The sequence below is a fragment of the Hyla sarda genome, chromosome 3 (assembly GCF_029499605.1).
Source record: "Hyla sarda isolate aHylSar1 chromosome 3, aHylSar1.hap1, whole genome shotgun sequence".
Taxonomy (NCBI): Eukaryota; Metazoa; Chordata; class Amphibia; order Anura; family Hylidae; genus Hyla; species Hyla sarda.
Window position 1 is genome coordinate 324,873,944 of NC_079191.1, and position 20,520 is coordinate 324,894,463.

Consider the following 20,520-nt stretch of genomic DNA (forward strand, 5'->3'; position numbering starts at 1 on the left):
GTTTACAATCATCACAATAAATAAGCCAAAGGCTGTGCATTTAATATGTTTATAAAACTGAATGCATGCAGACAAATACTATTTTAGATTTTTTTCTATTTTACATATACATTTCCATGTAAATTGTTTATTTTCTTACCTAGCTGTTCACTTATAGAATGAAAGCCTGTTTACATAACAATATGTCAACCAAGTCAATGACACGTTCTCTATAATGTATATAGGATCACAGCCTGATTACATTTCATTTTAAACTTATAAATCTAGGCAGTAATGTCTGAAAGCATGAAAGCACTTGATACTAGAGTTTTTAACATAAAACACAACTTTTGCAGCAAATTATCATTATGAATTGACAACCAAAAAGCCAAGTATTGTGATTTTAAAAACATGAATGACTGATCCTTTTAGTTAAATAAGGATAATATGGTATGTTTTTCTATTTGTAACAGTCAAAGCTCAAACTGCATTGTCACTGATATCCTGCGTTACATTTGCTTCTTGTATTCCTGCATTTTATAAGGGCAAGTAAAGGCAAATGCTAAGCTAAAAATGCTTATAGTAGCCAAACATGAAAGTAGACTGCAGGCATAAGCTGATTAAACCAGGCCTTCGATGACTGCAGAATGCAGACTTTTATTAAGGTGCTCACACATCTTAGGTTATAATGAAAGCGGACTATTTTAACCAACTGATCATTTGTCGGGTAAAACTTAACAGTGAACAATTATTTAAGCAAATCAATAACAGACTGTCATTGACTGAAGAGAAGCAGTTTAAGAAATTTTAAGGCTATGTTCACACTACAGAACCTCCACACGGAAAATCTCTGTGCGGACATTCTGGAGACTGTGGGCACTGGCATTATATGCGCTAGGATTGCACAGGGATGCGTCTTTTTTATAGACGGCTATGCATTTCGTGTGGATTTCACAGAAAGAATGAACAGGTTCATTATTTCTGCAGACACAGAAAGCCGAATTACCGCCATGTGAACAGCGCAGCAGAATCCTGTTGAAATCAATGGGACTCTGCTGCTCCGGAATCTCCATGCAGATTAGAAAGCGGAATTCCGCACGGAAATTCCTAAATGTGAATAAAGCCTTAGACAATAGTTAAACAAAAGATTGTTAATTTGTGAATGCTCTTTCCTGGTCGATGCACACGTAGAGTATCATGCCCATATTTGATTTTCAGCTGTGTTCAGTCAATAAGTTTATATTGAAATCTGCAACATGAAATCTGCAGCTCCAAATCCCCCACATTAAATATGTTCAGGATACTGTACGTCTGAATACACCCTAAGGAAAAAAAAATTCTCAAAAGAGAATTCCTAGAAAGATTGTTTGTCCTTCCAACGACTTTAGAGGCCAATATGGACAAAATGTGTATGACTATGTCTGTGAAATGATTATTCATCAGATGATTGTTTGTTCAAGGGTTGTTTAACCATTAACCTTATTTAATCTAAATATAGCCACCTTTAGTCAAACAATAAAAGTGATAGTAAAAAGTAACAAAGGTGTTAAACTGGTCATCCACTAGATGGATCCTATAGTTGGAAAGTCATTCTTGCCAAATGAAAGATCTGCAAGCCATCAATGAAATATCAGATTATAATATTGGTCATAGCAACAAAAAAATTGTTTAACCAATTGCGGTGACATCCAAAATGTTAACCTTCACAGATTACTCATAAAAGACATAACATTTAGAAATATGACATCTGAAATCACTAATATATGAAGTTTTCCATGATTCCAAATTAATAGGTCAGTGTGAGAACAAGTGGGGGTTTGGTGCAGCCAAATACAGTGTTTTATGTTTGTTTGTCTGTTCTGACCAGCATATATTCTATGTGCTATCTTAATGCACAACATTTTATTTACGTTAATTTCAATTTATTAATGCTGTGATAAGTAAACATAACAAATATTATTTTAGTGAATTATTAAAACTGTAGTTGTAAGCTAACCACAGTCAAATTTCTTATGTGGCCAAACAATGGAAACCATTTTGTTTATGTGGTAGAGGTAAAAAAAAAAAAAAAGTAATTATCAATTAACAAGAATTAACCTAATTGATTAGTGTTTGAGTTTATGTCTCAGCTCAGTTAATTTTGACAACCAGCTTTCTAACAGACATCTTGCCTTTATTATTTATTGTTCTTTGATGATTTACATTTTATATGAATAGATTTTAATGTCTAGTTCTGTAACCTTCAGGACTCATCAAATATCCATCCAACTTATTAAAAACAAAAGGGCACATCTCTTGTTTCAAAAACTAGTTTTTAAAAACTGCTGTTGTTTCACGTTTTAACCTCAGGAACAGTCTTTATATATAAATATTTTTTGTAATGTAAAAATGTTTTGTTTTATACTTTCAAATGTCTTGGGATTTTTTTTTATGTAAATGTAACATATTGTATGCAAAAATAAATGCAAATATTTATAATTTTGAATATTTCTGAAGCTGTGTAGAAACATTCTATTATTTAATTATTACTTATGACTCAAGTGAAATAAAAACATCTAAAACAAAAGAGTGAAACTTAAAATCTATCAGGCAAAACCAATAGGAATCTGTATTTTATACAATCTAAATACTTCTGCTATTTAAACTTATTAATCAGAAATAATGCTTGTAGGTTAAATTCTGGCAGTAAAGCTATTTAGAAAGTCAAGTAAATGCTGAAAGTGACTTTTTTTCTTAATTCTCCATAACATTATAATTATCATTAACAGGACAACAAGGTATAGCAAGAACAAACATTGGAGAAGATTTATCAAAATGAGGGCAAAGGAAAAGAAAGTCATATGCCCATAGCAGTTGTAACATACTTACAAATGTTGATCTGCTGTGTGGCTTGGGGCCAAACTTAAGAGTGAAGTCTACAGTGGGGATCAAAAGTTTGGGCACCCCAGGTAAAAATTTGTATTAATGTGAATAAAGAAGCCAAGGAAAGATGGAAAAATCTCCAAAAGGCATCAAATTACAGATTAGACATTCTTATAATATGTCAACAAAAGTTAGATTTTATTTCCATAATTTACACTTTTAAAATAACAGAAACCAAAAAAATGTCGTCTGCAAATGTTTGGGCACCCTGCAGAATTTATAGCATGCATTGCCCCCTTTGCAAAGCTGAGACCTGCCAGTGTCATGGATTGTTCTCAATCATCATCTGGGAAGACCAGGTGATGTCAATCTCAAAGGTTTTAACCCCTTAAGGACCGGGGTTTTTTCCGTTTTTGCACTTTCATTTTTTGCTCCTTGCCTTTAAAAAATCATAACTCTTTCAATTTTGCACCTAAAAATCCATATGATGGCTTATTTTTTTGCGCCACCAATTCTACTTTGTAATGACGTCAGTCATTTTGCCCAAAAATCTACGGTGAAACGGAAAAAAAAAATCATTGTGAGACAAAATTGAAAAAAAACCTCAGTTTTGTCAATTTTGGGGGCTTCCGTTTCTACGTAGTACATTTTTCGGTAAAAATTACAACTTAGCTTTATTCTGTAGGTTCATGCGATTAAAATCATACCCTACTTACCGTATATACTCGAGTATAAGCCGAGTTTTTCAGCACGATTTTTCGTGCTGAAAACACCCCCCTCGGCTTATACTCGAGTGAACTCCCCCACCCGCAGTGGTTTTCAACCTGCGGACTTCCAGAGGTTTCAAAACTACAACTCCCAGCAAGCCCGGGCAGCCATCGGCTGTCCGGGCTTGCTGGGAGTTGTAGTTTTGAAACCTCCGGAGGTCCGCAGGTTGAAGACCACTGCGGCCTTCAACGTCATCCAGCCCCCTCTCACCCCCCTTTAATTCTGAGTACTCACCTCCGCTCGGCGCTGGTCCGGTCCTGCAGGGCTGTCCGGTGAGGAGGTCGTCCGGTGGGATAGTGGTTCCGGGCTGCTATCTTCACCGGGGAGGCCTCTTCTAAGCGCTTCGGGCCCGGCCTCAGAATAGTCACGTTGCCTTGACAACGACGCAGATGCGTCGTTGTCAAGGCAACGGCTCTATTCCGGGCCGGAAGCGCGGAGAAGAGGCGCCCCCGGTGAAGATAGCAGCCCGGACCACCTCCTCACCGGACCACCTCCTTACCGGACCACCTCCTTACCGGACAGCCCTGCAGGACCGGACCAGCGCCGAGCGGAGGTGAGTACTCAGAACTAAAGGGGGTGAGAGGGGGGCTGGATGATGTTGAAGGCCGCAGTGGTCTTCAACCTGCGGACCTCCGGAGGTTTCAAAACTACAACTCCCAGCAAGCCCGGACAGCCGATGGCTGCCCGGGCTTGCTGGGAGTTGTAGTTTTGAAACCTCTGGAGGTCCGCATGTTGAAGGCCGCAGTGGTCTTCAACCTGCGGACCTCCGGAGGTTTCAAAACTACAACTCCCAGCAAGCCCGGACAGCCGATGATGATGAAGGGGGGGGGGTGTGTGGGATGATTACAAGGGGATGATGAAGGGGGGATGTGTGGGATGATAAGGGGATGTGTGGGATGATGACAAGGGGATGATGAAGGGGGGATGTGTGGGATGATGACAAGGGGATGATGAAGGGGGGATGTGTGGGATGATAAGGGGATGTGTGGGATGATGACAAGGGGATGATGAAGGGGGGATGTGTGGGATGATGACAAGGGGATGATGACAAGGGGATGATGAGGATGTTAATGACGGGTCTGGATGATGACAGGGGGGGATGAGGTATTTCCCACCCTAGGCTTATACTCGAGTCAATAACTTTTCCTGGGATTTTGGGTTGAAATTAGGGGTCTCGGCTTATACTCGGGTCGGCTTATACTCGAGTATATACGGTATATAGGTTTGATTTTGTCGTACTTCTGGAAAAAATCATAACTTCATGCAGGAAAATGAATACGTTTAAAATTGTCATCTTCTGACCACTATAACTTTTTTTTGCGCCGTGATCTGAAGTTTTTAACTTTTTATTCATTTTTTCATGATATGAAAAGTGACCAAAAATGCACTATTTTGGACTTTGGAATTTTTTTGCGCGTATACCATTGACCGTGCGGTTTAATTAACGATATATTTTTATAATTTGGACATTTCCGCATGCGGCGATACCATATATGTTTATTTTTATTTTTACTGTGTTTTTTTTTAATGGGAAAAGGGGGGTGATTTAAACTTTTAATAGGGGAGGGGTTAGATGATCTTTATTCACTTTTTTTTTTCCACTTTTTTTTTTGCAGTGTTATAGCTCCCACAGGGACCTATAACACTGCACACACTGATCTTTTACATTGATCACTGGTTTCTCATAGGAAACCAGTGATCGATGATTCTGCCGCTTGACTGCTCATGCCTGGATCTCAGGCCTGAGCAGTCATTCGGCGATCGGACAGCGAGGAGGCAGGTAGGGACCCTCTGGCTGTCCTGTAAGCTGTTCGGGATGCCGTGATTTTGCTGCGGCTATCACGAACAGCTCACTGAGCTAACCAGCACTTTTTACTTTCACTTTTAGCCACGTGGCTCAGCTTTGAGCGTGCGGCTAAAGGGTTATTAGCGCGCGGCACCACGATCAGTGCCGCGCTATTAGCTGTGGGTCCTGGCTTCACTATGACCCTCCCCGTACTTATTAGCTGCGGTATAAAACAGAGACATTTGTGAATTTATTCATTTGTGAACTGATTTATTCATTTGTGAACTGACAACAGTGCTCTCTGCTGACACCTCTGTCCATGTCAGGAACTGTCCAGTTAGAATAATATCCCTATAGAAAACCCCTCCTGCTCTGGACAATTCCACATGGACAGAGGTGTCAGCAGAGAGCACTGTTGTCAGGCTGGAAAGAACTTCACAAATTTCTCTGTGGTATATATGTAGTATGCAGGTATATATGTAGTATGCAGCAGCTGATAAGTACTAGAAGGATTAAGATTTTTAAATAGAAGTGATTTACAAATCTGTTTAACTTTCTGGCACCAGTTTGACTTGAAATTTTTTTTCCCCCCACCGGAGTTCCCCTTTAAGCCCATCCTGCCCTTGGACATATGCATACATCCAAGTGGCTAGCTAGTTAGCACAACTGGACGTATGCATACATCCTAGCAATTTCCTTCACAGCGCGGTGCGTTGCAGGAGATCACCGGCAAGACCCGGCTGCCCACCGCAGCTACAGAGACCGAGATCACGCTGGTCTCACCAGCATTAACCTCATAGATGCCGTAATCAGTCCTGATCACAGAATCTGTGGGTTTGACAAGGGGAGAGGGCTCCCCCTGTCCACCAACCGCTATCCCGCAATGCGACCGCAGGATTCTGTTGGTTGCCATGGCAGCAGGAGGCCATCTGATGGCCTCCTGTCTGCCTAGTACGGCAGCCTGTGAGGTCCAGCCATAGACTGGATCGCACAGACTGTTTGTCACGATGCCGGCTGGCAGGAGGTGGATCCTCTGTGCCAGAGAGGGATTGGCGTGGACCGTGCTAGTGGACCGGTTCTAAGTCACTACTGGTATTCACCAGAGCCCGCCGCAAAGCGGGATGGTCTTGCTGCGGCGGTAGTGACCAGGTCGTATCCACTAGCAACGGCTCAACCTCTCTGACTGCTGAAGATAGGCGCGGTACAAGGGAGTAGACAGAAGCAAGGTCGGACGTAGCAGAAGGTCGGGGCAGGCAGCAAGGATCGTAGTCAGGGGGAACGGCAGGAGGTCTGGAACACAGGCTAGGAACACACAAGGGAACGCTTTCACTGGCACAATGGCAACAAGATCCGGCGAGGGAGTGCAGGGGAAGTGAGGTATACATAGGGAGTGCACAGGTGAACACACTGATTAGAACCACTGCGCCAATCAGCGGCGCAGTGGCCCTTTAAATCGCAGAGACCCGGCGCGCGCGCGCCCTAGGGAGCGGGGCCGCGCGCGCCGGGACAGGACCGACGGAGAGCGAGTCAGGTACGGGAGCCGGGGTGCGCATCGCGAGCGGGCGCCACCCGCATCGCGAATCGCATCCCGGCTGGAGGCGGTATCGCAGTGCACCCGGTCAGTGGAACTGACCGGGGCGCTGCGGGAGCGAGAGTGTAGCGAGCGCTCCGGGGAGGAGCGGGGACCCGGAGCGCTCGGCGTAACAGTACCCCCCCCCCCCCTTGGGTCTCCCCCTCTTCTTGGAGCCTGAGAACCTGAGGACCAGATTTTTATCTAGGATATTATCCTCAGGTTCCCAGGATCTCTCTTCAGGACCACAGCCCTCCCAGTCAACCAAAAAGAAGGTTTTTCCTCTGACCTTTTTGGAGGCCAGTATCTCCTTTACAGGAAAGATGTCTGAAGAACCGGAGACAGGAGTGGGAGAGATAAGTTTAGGAGAGAAACGGTTGATGATGAGTGGTTTAAGAAGAGAAACGTGAAAGGCATTAGGAATACGAAGAGAAGGAGGGAGAAGAAGTTTATAAGAGACAGGATTAATCTGGCACAAAATTTTGAAAGGACCAAGATAGCGTGGTCCCAATTTGTAGCTGGGAACACGGAAGCGGACATATTTAGCGGAGAGCCATACCTTGTCTCCGGGAGAAAAAATGGGGGGAGCTCTTCTTTTCTTATCAGCAAACTTCTTCATGCGTGATGAAGCCTGTAAGAGAGAATTTTGGGTCTCTTTCCATATGGTGGAAAGATCACGAGTTATTTCATCCACAGCGGGTACACCAGAGGGCAAGGGAGTAGGGAGGGGGGGAAGAGGGTGACGGCCGTACACCACGAAAAATGGGGATTTGGAAGAAGATTCAGAAACTCTGAAGTTATACGAGAATTCGGCCCATGGTAGAAGATCTGCCCAGTCATCCTGGCGGGAGGAAACAAAATGCCGTAAATAATCACCCAGGACCTGGTTAATTCTTTCTACTTGCCCATTGGATTGAGGATGATAAGCAGAAGAAAAGTTTAATTTAATCTTGAGTTGTTTACAGAGAGCCCTCCAGAATTTAGACACGAATTGGACGCCTCTATCCGAGACGATCTGCGTGGGCAACCCGTGAAGACGAAAAATGTGTACAAAAAATTGTTTTGCCAACTGAGGCGCAGAAGGAAGACCAGGAAGAGGGATGAAATGTGCCATCTTGGAGAATCGATCATCGACCACCCAAACAACAGTGTTGCCACGGGATGAGGGTAAGTCTGTAATAAAGTCCATACCAATCAGAGACCAAGGCTGTTCGGGAACAGGCAGAGGATGAAGAAGACCAGCGGGCTTCTGGCGAGGAGTCTTATCCCGGGCACAGACAGTGCAGGCTCGCACAAAATCCACAACATCCGTCTCCAGAGTCGGCCACCAATAGAAACGAGAGATGAGTTGCACGGATTTCTTGATGCCCGCATGACCTGCGAGATGGGAGGAGTGACCCCATTTGAGGATTCCAAGGCGTTGGCGTGGAGAGACGAAGGTCTTCCCTGGAGGAGTTTGCCTGATGGAGGCTGGAGAAGTGGAGATCAGGCAGTCAGGAGGAATGATGTGTTGCGGAGAGAGCTCTACTTCCGAGGCATCCGAGGAACGAGAGAGAGCATCGGCCCTAATGTTCTTATCGGCAGGCCGAAAGTGAATTTCAAAATTAAATCGGGCAAAGAACAGAGACCACCTGGCCTGGCGAGGATTCAGCCGTTGGGCAGACTGGAGATAGGAGAGGTTCTTGTGATCGGTGTAAATAATAACTGGAAATCTTGATCCCTCCAGCAGATGCCTCCATTCCTCAAGTGCTAATTTAATGGCTAGTAGCTCTCGATCCCCGATGGAGTAGTTCCACTCCGCCGGAGAGAAGGTCCTAGAAAAAAACCCACAAGTAACAGCATGCCCGGAAGAATTTTTTTGTAGAAGGACCGCTCCAGCTCCTACTGAGGAGGCATCAACCTCCAATAGGAAGGGTTTAGATGGGTCAGGTCTGGAGAGCACGGGAGCTGAAGAAAAGGCAGACTTGAGCTGTTTAAAGGCGTCTTCCGCTTGAGGAGGCCATGACTTAGGATTGGCATTCTTTTTGGTTAAAGCCACGATAGGAGCCACAATGGTGGAAAAATGTGGAATAAATTGTCTGTAATAATTGGCGAACCCCAAAAAACGTTGGATAGCACGGAGTCCGGAGGGGCGTGGCCAATCTAAGACGGCAGAGAGTTTGTCTGGATCCATTTGTAGTCCCTGGCCAGAGACCAAGTATCCTAGGAAAGGAAGAGATTGACATTCAAACAGACATTTCTCCATTTTGGCATAAAGTTGATTGTCACGAAGTCTCTGAAGAACCATGCGGACATGCTGGCGGTGTTCTTCTAGGTTGGCAGAAAAAATCAGGATATCGTCCAGATACACAACAACACAGGAATATAAGAGATCACGAAAAATTTCATTAACAAAGTCTTGGAAGACGGCAGGGGCGTTGCACAGGCCAAAGGGCATGACCAGATACTCAAAGTGTCCATCTCTAGTGTTAAATGCCATTTTCCATTCATCCCCCTCTCTGATGCGGATGAGATTATAAGCACCTCTTAAGTCCAGTTTGGTAAAGATGTGGGCACCTTGGAGGCGATCAAAGAGTTCAGAGATGAGAGGTAGAGGGTAGCGGTTCTTTACCGTGATTTTATTAAGACCGCGGTAGTCAATGCAAGGACGTAGGGAGCCATCTTTTTTGGACACAAAGAAAAATCCGGCTCCGGCAGGAGAGGAGGATTTGCGGATAAAGCCGTTTTTTAAATTTTCCTGGATGTACTCAGACATAGCAAGAGTCTCTGGGGCAGAGAGAGGATAAATTCTGCCCCGGGGTGGAGTAGTGCCCGGGAGGAGGTCAATAGGACAGTCATAAGGCCTGTGAGGAGGTAGAGTCTCAGCTTGTTTTTTGCAAAAAACATCCGCAAAGTCCATATAGGCCTTAGGGAGACCGGTTACAGGGGGAACCACAGGGTCACGGCAAGGAGTACTGGTAACCGGTTTAAGGCAGTCCTTGAAACAAGAGGGACCCCAACTCTTGATCTCCCCTGTGGACCAATCCAGGGTTGGGGAATGGTGTTGAAGCCAGGGTAGTCCAAGGAGAATTTCGGAAGTGCAATTGGAGAGGACCAAAAACTCAATTTTTTCGTGGTGAGGTCCGATGCACATTAGGAGGGGTTCCGTGCGGTAACGCACGGCACAGTCCAATCTTTCATTGTTAACGCAATTGATGTAGAGAGGTCTGGCGAGACTGGTCACTGGGATGTTGAACCTGTTGATGAGAGAGGCCAAAATAAAGTTTCCTGCAGATCCGGAGTCCAAGAAGGCCTTAGTGGAGAAGGAGAAGGTAGAGGCAGATATCCGCACAGGCACAGTAAGACGTGGAGAAGCAGAGTTGACATCAAGGACTGTTTCACCTTTGTGCGGAGTCAGCGTACGTCTTTCCAGGCGGGGAGGACGGATAGGACAATCCTTCAGGAAGTGTTCGGTACCGGCACAGTACAGGCAGAGATTCTCCATGTGGCGTCGTGTCCTCTCTTGAGGTGTCAGGCGAGACCGGTCAACTTGCATAGCCTCCACGGCGGGAGGCACAGGAACGGATTGCAGAGGACCAGAGGAGAGAGGAGCCGGGGAGAAAAAACGCCTCGTGCGAACAAAGTCCATATCCTGGCGGAGCTCCTGACGCCTTTCGGAAAAACGCATGTCAATGCGAGTGGCTAGATGAATGAGTTCATGTAGGTTAGCAGGAATTTCTCGTGCGGCCAGAACATCTTTAATGTTGCTGGATAGGCCTTTTTTAAAGGTCGCGCAGAGGGCCTCATTATTCCAGGAAAGTTCTGAAGCAAGAGTACGGAATTGCACGGCATACTCGCCAACGGAAGAATTACCCTGGACCAGGTTCAGCAGGGCAGTCTCAGCAGAAGAGGCTCGGGCAGGTTCCTCAAAGACACTTCGAATTTCCGAGAAGAAGGAGTGTACAGAGGCAGTGACGGGGTCATTGCGGTCCCAGAGCGGTGTGGCCCATGACAGAGCTTTTCCAGACAGAAGGCTGACTACGAAAGCCACCTTAGACCTTTCAGTAGGAAACTGGTCCGACATCATCTCCAAGTGCAGGGAACATTGTGAAAGAAAGCCACGGCAAAACTTAGAGTCCCCATCAAATTTATCCGGCAAGGATAGTCGTAGGCCTGAGGCGGCCACTCGCTGCGGAGGAGGTGTAGGAGCTGGCGGAGGAGATGATTGCTGAAGCTGTGGTAGTAGCTGCTGTAGCATCACGGTCAGTTGAGACAGCTGGTGGCCTTGTTGCGCTATCTGTTGTGACTGCTGGGCGACCACCGTGGTGAGGTCGGCGACAACTGGCAGAGGAACTTCAGCGGGATCCATGGCCGGATCTACTGTCACGATGCCGGCTGGCAGGAGGTGGATCCTCTGTGCCAGAGAGGGATTGGCGTGGACCGTGCTAGTGGACCGGTTCTAAGTCACTACTGGTATTCACCAGAGCCCGCCGCAAAGCGGGATGGTCTTGCTGCGGCGGTAGTGACCAGGTCGTATCCACTAGCAACGGCTCAACCTCTCTGACTGCTGAAGATAGGCGCGGTACAAGGGAGTAGACAGAAGCAAGGTCGGACGTAGCAGAAGGTCGGGGCAGGCAGCAAGGATCGTAGTCAGGGGCAACGGCAGGAGGTCTGGAACACAGGCTAGGAACACACAAGGGAACGCTTTCACTGGCACAATGGCAACAAGATCCGGCGAGGGAGTGCAGGGGAAGTGAGGTATACATAGGGAGTGCACAGGTGAACACACTGATTAGAACCACTGCGCCAATCAGCGGCGCAGTGGCCCTTTAAATCGCAGAGACCCGGCGCGCGCGCGCCCTAGGGAGCGGGGCCGCGCGCGCCGGGACAGGACCGACGGAGAGCGAGTCAGGTACGGGAGCCGGGGTGCGCATCGCGAGCGGGCGCCACCCGCATCGCGAATCGCATCCCGGCTGGAGGCGGTATCGCAGCGCACCCGGTCAGTGGAACTGACCGGGGCGCTGCGGGAGCGAGAGTGTAGCGAGCGCTCCGGGGAGGAGCGGGGACCCGGAGCGCTCGGCGTAACACTGTTATTCAGTGTAGTACTGACTGTTATACTGTGCTGCAGTATACATGCAAAATAAAAGGTTTTTAAATAAATGAATAAAGTGTAATAAAAAAAGGCCCCTTTCCCAATAAAACCCTATATCACCCCAAAAAAAATGCTTAAACATAGTAAGTATTGCCACATCGATTATGACTTGTACAATAAAATGATAATGGTATTTATGCCATACGGTGAACTCCGTACAAAAATAACACCAGAAAAACGCAAAGAACCCCGCAAATTTTGGTCCACTACGAGGAATAAAAAAGGTAGCATGAATCAAAAAAATCTCAGAAGGGTGTCGCTAAGTAAAAGCATGTCTGAGGTATTACCGCTTAAAGAGACACATGCCAGATTTAAAAAAAAGGGCTTGGTACTCCAGTGGAAAAAATGTTTTCCCAATCTACTGGTGCCAGAAAGTTTAAACAGATTTGTAAATGACTTCTATTAAAAAAAATATTAATCCTTTCAGAACTTATCAGCTGTTGTATACTCCACAGGAAGTTGTATTTATTTCTGGAATTCTTTTCAGTCTAACCCTCTGCTGACACATCTGTCCATATCAGGAACTGTCCAGAGTACAAGCAAATCCCCATAGCAAACCTCTCCTGCTCGGGACAGTTCCTGCTATGGACAGAGGTGTCAGTAGAGAGCCCTGTGGTCAGACAAAAAAGAACTCCAGAAAGAAATATATATATATATATATATACATATATATATATATATATTTTTTTTACTACTGTACAACAGCTCCCCCTTAGTGTCTAGTGCACAAAACATGCAGAACCAGGTTTAGGACACTAGGGGGAGCTTGTTATACAACTAAATAGCTCCTTTACAAAAAAAAATGATGTGAAGGGAAAATGAAACTAAAGAATGCTGGCGGGCACATCGTCGGCAGTTTGGGACGGGTAAGGGACGCCGGGAGAAGGGGGAACGATAAGGGACACTGGGGCCTCCTAGCAGAGCAGTGTGTGTCCCCCGATCCCCATGATCGGGACACACACACTGCCCTGCTCTGGATTTTTCTGTGCGAAACGCTGCCATCAGCTAGTCAGATTTGACTAGCTGATAGGAGCGATCGCTGTAAGAGGGGGGGGACGGACGAAACCCCCCTAGGTCCCGAGGCAAGATGGCTGGCTATCATTGATAGCCACCATCTTACCGGGTGCAGCGGGATGCCGTGAGTAGACGTACATGTATGTCATGGGTCGGGAAGGGGTTAAGGTAAAAACAAGCAGCGTCCCTGGGGGGTTACAGAGGAATAGTTGACCAGTTGCCCACAGCAACCAATTAGATCACTTTATTTTTGAGAGGCCTTTTTAAAAATTAATGAAGCAGTCTGATTGGTTGCTATGGCAATGGCAGCTCTTCCTCTACACAGGTTTGATAAATCTCCCCATAGTGAATACATGTATAAATAAAAATGACTAAGACCGATAAAAAAGCATCACCACTTATAGAAGATTTTATTGGCCAACAATCTGACAAGGAAATTGTAAATTACGACTGTATTGTCCACAGAAAGGCTAGCCTGTCTAGATACTTTAAAGGCTCTTCACTGATTAGAGAGTATCTCTCTAACCTGTTATTTCAGTTTTCTTTTTTATTACTGTTTGTACGGGGATTATTGTATACCAATAGTTTTTACCTTGTAGTCTCTGAACGCTGATGTGCATGCTGACAGCCAAGCTCTTGCTCAGTGTGACTTGTCAGATATGTGCTCTGCCTCCTTTAGTCTTTTTACTGTTGGTGCCTGCACCCTGGGGTTAGCAGTGGCATTCTGTAATGTAATAACACCTACAATGGGTAAGGCATAAGTAAATAATAGGACCCCTACTAAATGCATACTACATTACGGACAGTTGTGGGATAAAGTGACAGGAGAAGGGGTGAAAAGGAAATGCATCAGAACATAACAAAGTTAGACAAGTACATTTTCAGCACATTTGTGTGTCTCTATGTATCGTGAGTGCTTCAAAGAAACCCCATTGTTAGGAGCCTTTTACTTTGCAGCCCATTCCAGTCGGTTTCAGACGGAGACAGGAAAAATCATACCCACGTGAGCAGTGACTATGTTTCAAGGGCAACACCCCCTATATTAAGTCCATAGGTGTCAACCACCACCACAATACATACATCAAACTCTCGCGAGATTTCTACTTCTTCAATAAAATTACATATACAATAAACTACTTGGCAAAACTAGCTTGGCAAAACATTTTTGTGAAAATGGTCATCAGATTAGTGAACTAAGATGGATGATTTTGGAAGAAGTTGAAGGAGTTAATAAATCACAGGTAACGAAAAAAACTTCAACAAGAAGTTTTTGGGATCCAAAAGCTTGATGCATTACAACCACATGAAATCAATGAAATATGTAAATTTAAGGGTGCGTTCACACGGAGTAAATGAAGAGTAATTCACGCCGAAAAATTTACGGGCGGAAAAAAGAATTTTATTTTGGCACGGAATTTGCGGGAAATTCGCGCGCAATTCAAGTGCAATTCGAGTGCAATTTGTTCGTGCGGACATGGGGGAGAAAGAAGTGAAGGGTTTCTCAGCCATTTCCGCGCAAATTCCCTGCGAATTGCGTGCAAATTCCCTTAGGGTGCGTTCACACGGAGTAATTCAAGAGGAATTTACTTGAGTAATTCCTCTTGAATTCTCCGCTCCAAATTAATGCACATCTCCTCTGCCCATTGACTTTAATGTTATTTCTGCTGGCCTGTTCACACTGCGGAAATTCTGCTAGCAGAATTCCGACGCTGAATTCCATTCCGCTTGAAGAAAGAACATGTTCATTCTTCAAGCGGAATCCGCTAGCAGAAATCAATTTAAGTCAATGGTAAAAAAAAATTCCGCCCGACATAATTTTCGCGCGGAATTTGCGCGGAAATGACTGAGAAACCCTTCACTTCTTTCTCCCCCATGTCCGTGCGCGAATTTCCCGCGAAAATAAAATTCTTTTTTCCGCACGTAAATTTTTCACCGTGAATTACTCTTCATTTACTCCGTGTGAACGCACCCTCAAGCGGTACTCCACAAAAAAACATCTTATCCCCTATCCACTTTGCTGGGGACCCCCGTGATCACTGGGGGACTCCCCTCCTAACTGGATGACTGGCAACTACAGCTGCCATGCCCCCTCCATTCATGTCTATAGGAGGAGGCGTCATGGCTACGTACTAGCCGTCATGCCCCCTCCCATAGACATGAATGGAGGGGGTGTGGCATGACGTAACGAATGCCGAAGCGCCATGCTTCTGTGTTCCGGACGCCGCTGCTGCGAGTTCGGATATAGCAGGAGTCCCCAGTGGCGGGACCCATGCGATCAGACATCTTATCCCCTATTCTTTGGATAGGGGATAAGAAGTTTTTTTTCGTCAGATTACCCTTTTAATGTGTTTTTATAGTTATGCTGTTCCTTATACTCAATTATACATCACAAGTAGTTTATTGTATATATGTGATTTTATTGCAGATGTAAAAATCTCACCAAGAGTTTGAAGCATTTATTGTGGTGATGGGTTGACACCTATAGACTTGACAAAAGGGGCATTGCCCTTGAAACGTCGTCACTGCTAACAAGGGTGTGAGCTTTCCTGTCTCTGTTGTGAACCAACTGTGGAATGGGCTGCATAGTAAGAGGCTCCTAATGGAGTGAAATAAAAAGAGCACTTGGGTGAATATGCTTTACATTAAGTTATGAAATTGTGAAGTATTTTGCTATATAAAGGAATATTGAGCATAACAAGCTTTTCCCTGTGTATTTCTTATGGACTATGGAAATATGGACTATGTTCCATATCTACGTCGTGGCTCCTGGCTGTGTAAACAAAAGGTTACAGACATGTGCTCCCCATAGCGAGAAATATAAATACATATAAATGTTGTACATAACCCCTAATAATAATTACATATCGTACGTATCGTAAGGATATCGTACGTAATCAGGTGCACAATATATACAAATGAAGAAAAAAAACAACAGCATATATGCTTTTCTCGTATATCTGTACACAAATACTAAAAAATAAAAAGTGTGCATGTATATGCAATAAACATCCATGTTGCGTACAGGCTATATATACACATAGCGATAAGTTTTGAATACATCACCATTTTTCTGATTAAATAGATTTCCAAAAGCATGAAAATGTCACCAGATGTTGGAAACAACCCATGTAATCTATACATAAAAAGAAACCAAAACAAATAAGCTCAAAAATTAAGTTATCTGTAGTAATGTGAAATGACAGAAGGGAAAAGTATTGAACACACTTAATGATTTACTGATATTTGTTTAATACTTTGTACAGAAGTCTTTGTTGGTAATGACAGCTGACAGAATGTTTTCTGTATGGAAAGACTAGCTGCATGCATTGCTCTGGTGTGATTTTAGCCTACTCTTCCTACAATATTGAGCACATCAAGAAAGGGAGGTAAAAAAAAAGGCATGGAAAGCCAAGACAACAGCAGAAATCTATCAGTTATTAGACAGTAATCCGGTCCCTTGTCAGTGCAAATTAATATCAGCTGATTCAGCCTAACTGATGGCCTACAAAAAGGTCTCATTGCCCATGTGTCACAAAAGACACATCTCATGATGGTTAAAAGCAAAGAGCTGTCTCAAGACCTTTGCAACCTAATTGTTGCAAAACATAACAAAAGGATTGGTTACAAGCGCATTTCTAAGCTTCCTAATGTACCAGTGGGCCACAATACGGAAGAGGAAAGACAATTATTTCACCATAAATGTGCCTCGACCGGGTGTTTCTTGCAAGATTTTTGACAGGGGATTGAAAGGAATAATTAGAAGAGTTGTCCAAGAGCCAAGGACCACTTTTGGAGAGCTTCAAAAAGACCTGGAATTAGCAGGTCCTGTTGTCTCAAAGAAATCAGTAAGTAATGCACTCCGCCGCCATGGTGTGGACGCTCACCATGCAAGACTTCATTGATGAATAAAAAGCATGTTGAAGCTCATCTAAAGTTGGCTGCAAACAGTTGAAAACCCGTAAAAATATAGTGTGTTCCGATAAGAGCAAAATTGAACTGATGCCATAATACACACAGGGCCTCATTTACTAAGACCGGAGAGTTTTTTTTTTTGGAGTGTTTTTGCTTTTTCTCCATAATTTTTCTCACCTTATTTACTATTGTGTCGCAAGTGTTGGGTATTTTCTGACTCACGGAATATTGTTTGGGCGCACAAACTAGGCGGGTAAAACTCAGGTAAAAAAAAAATGCAGACTTGGAGACCCTATTGAGAAGAGAGGACGTTTGTAGAAAATGACTATGTTCAAAGTAATAACAATCAAAATATCAATATCAATATCAAAATCAACCACCAGTTTGTTTATCTAGCCTGAGAGATGCAAATAACATCTCTAATGGCTGTTGTTGTGAACATCATTTAAAACCTTGTGTTTTTATGAAATTTTAATTTTCACAATCTCACACTTTTTCCGTGTGTTTCACATTATACTCCGAGAGTTTTTTCTAATTTACTCGGGAACACGCCCCATTTAGTTGAAAACATGCCCATTTGGTGTGTTTTACTAAAGACGGGTTTTTTTGGTCGCAAACACTGTCGCATACATCGTGCGACAGAATATAAGGCGCTAAACCCGACAAAAACACTCGGGTTCACGTTAGTAAATCAGGGCCACAATGTTTGGAGGAGAAATGGCACTGCACATCACACTATGAACACCATACAAACAAATGTTTGAAAGAGGGAACATCACAGTGTGGTGCTGATTTTCAGTTAAAGGGGTATTCCGGGCAAACGATAGGGATAAGATGTCTGATCGTGGGGGGCCCGCCGCTGGGAACCCTCCGGGTTTCCAGGACTGGGGAAGTGACGTCACGCCACACCCCCTCCATTCAGGTCTATGGGAGTGGCCGTGATGGCCATCACGCCCCCTCCCATAGACATGAATGGAGGGGGCGTGGCGTGACGTCACTTGCCCAGTCCCGGAAACCCAGAGGTTTCCGAAACTGGAGACGCAGCTCCCGCATAGAATGTGGGTGCTGCAGGGAGATTGCGAGTGGTCCCACCGGCAGGCCCCCTGTCACGATTCGGCTGGCTGGAGGTGGATCCTCTGTGCCAGAGAGGGATTGGCGTGGACCGTGTTGGTGGACCGGTTCTAAGTTGCTACTGGTATTCACCAGAGCCCGCCGCAAAGCGGGATGGTCTTGCAGCGGCGGTAGCAACCAGGTCGTATCCACCAGCAACGGCTCAACCTCTCTGACTGCTGAAGATAGGCGCGGTACAAGGGAGTAGACAAGAGCAAGGTCGGACGTAGCAGAAGGTCAGGGCAGGCAGCAAGGATCGTAGTCAGGGGCAACGGCAGGAGGTCTGGAACACAGGCTAGGAACACACAAGGGAACGCTTTCACTGGCACAATGGCAACAAGATCCGGCGAGGGAGTGCAGGGGAAGTGAGGTATAAGTAGGGAGTGCACAGGTGATAACACTGATTAGGCCTGCTGCGCCAATCAGTGGCGCAGTGGCCCTTTAAATTGCAGAGACCCGGCGCGCGCACACCCTAAGGAGCGGGGCCGCGCGCGCCGGGACAAGACAGACGGGGAACGGGTCAGGTACGGGAGCCGGGATGCGCATCGCGAGCGGGCGCCTCCTGCGTCGCGAATCGCATCCCGGCTGGGAGTGATATTGCAGCGCACCCGGTCAGCAGGTCTGACCGGGGCGCTGCGAATGAGAGGATGCTGCGAGCGCTCCGGGGAGGAGTGGGGACCCGGAGCGCTCGGCTTAACAGTACCCCCCCCCCTTGGGTCTCCCCCTCTTCTTGGAGCCTGAGAACCTGAGGATAAGACTTTTGTCTAGGATGTTGTCCTCAGGTTCCCAAGATCTCTCCTCTGGGCCACAGTTCTCCCAATCCACCCAAAATTTTTTTTTACCTCTGACAATCTTGGAGGCCAGAATCTCCTTCACAGAGAAGACGTCAGACGAACCGGAAACAGGAGTGGGAGAAACAACTTTGGGAGAGAAGCGGTTTAGGATGAGTGGTTTAAGGAGAGAGACATGGAAGGCATTGGGAATACGGAGAGAAGGAGGAAGAAGGAGTTTGTAAGAGACAGGGTTAATCTGGCACAAGATTTTGAAAGGACCAAGATAGCGTGGTCCCAGTTTGTAACTGGGGACACAAAAGCGGACATACTTAGCGGAGAGCCATACCTTGTCTCCGGGAGCAAAAATGGGGGGAGTTCTTATTTTTTTTATCAGCAAATTTTTTCATCTGGGATGAAGCCTGTAAAAGAGAAATTTGGGTTTCTTTCCATATGGTGGAAAGATCACGAGTCACTTCATTCACAGCGGGCAAACCAAAAGGGGAAGGGAGTAGGGAGGGGAGGAAGAGGGTGACGGCCGTACACCACGAAAAATGGGGATTTAGCAGAAGATTCGGAGACTCTGAAGTTGTATGAGAATTCGGCCCATGGTAAAAGATCTGCCCAGTCATCCTGGCGGGAGGAAACAAAATGCCGTAAATAGTCACCCAGGACCTGATTAATTTTTTCTACTTGCCCATTGGATTGGGGATGATAAGAAGAAGAGAAGTTTAATTTGATCATGAGCTGTTTACAGAGGGCCTTCCAGAATTTAGACACGAATTGGACGCCTCTATCAGAGACGATATGCGTGGGCAAACCGTGAAGGCGAAAAATGTGTATAAAAAATTGCTTTGCCAACTGAGGCGCTGAAGGAAGACCAGTAAGAGGATTAAAATGTGCCATCTTGGAAAATCGATCAACGACCACCCAAACAACTGTGTTGCCACGGGATGAGGGCAAGTCCGTAATAAAGTCCATACCAATCTGTGACCAAGGCTGTTCAGGAACAGGCAGAGGATGAAGGAGACCAGCAGGCTTCTGGCGAGGAGTCTTATGCCGGGCACAGACAGTACAGGCCCGCACGAAATCAACAACATCAGTCTCCAGAGTCGGCCACCAATAAAATCGAGAGATGAGTTGAAAGGATTTTTTGATGCCTGCATGGCCTGCGAGGTGGGAGGAGTGTCTCCATTTGAGAATCCCGAGACGCTGGCGTGGAGAAACGAAGGTCTTCCCTGGAGGAGTCTGCCTGATGGAAGCTGGAGAAGTGGAGATCAGACAGTCCGGAGGAATGATGTGTTGTGGAGAGGCCTCTACTTCAGAGGCATCAGAAGAACGAGAGAGGGCATCGGCCCTAATGTTCTTGTCAGCAGGGCGAAAATGGATTTCAAAGTTAAAACGGGCAAAGAACAACGACCACCTAGCCTGGCGAGGGTTCAGTCGTTGGGCAGACTGGAGATAGGAGAGATTCTTGTGATCAGTGTATACAATAACTGGATATTTTGATCCCTCCAGCAGGTGCCTCCATTCCTCAAGCGCCAATTTAATGGCCAGTAGTTCTCGATCACCAATGGATTAGTTTTTCTCCGCCGGAGAGAAGGTCCTAGAAAAAAAA

General features: G+C 45.6%; 1 long non-coding RNA gene across 3 annotated transcripts in view; it reads right to left on the reverse strand.

The window, feature by feature from the left end:
• The window catches only part of LOC130362562 (uncharacterized), a 79,757-nt gene that overhangs the window by 29,064 nt on the left and 30,173 nt on the right, over positions 1-20,520 (reverse strand). For all 3 annotated transcript variants that reach the window (XR_008891460.1, XR_008891461.1, XR_008891462.1), the window contains exon 2: positions 13,703-13,834. This is a non-coding gene — a long non-coding RNA (uncharacterized LOC130362562). The remainder of the gene's footprint in view (positions 1-13,702; positions 13,835-20,520) is intronic.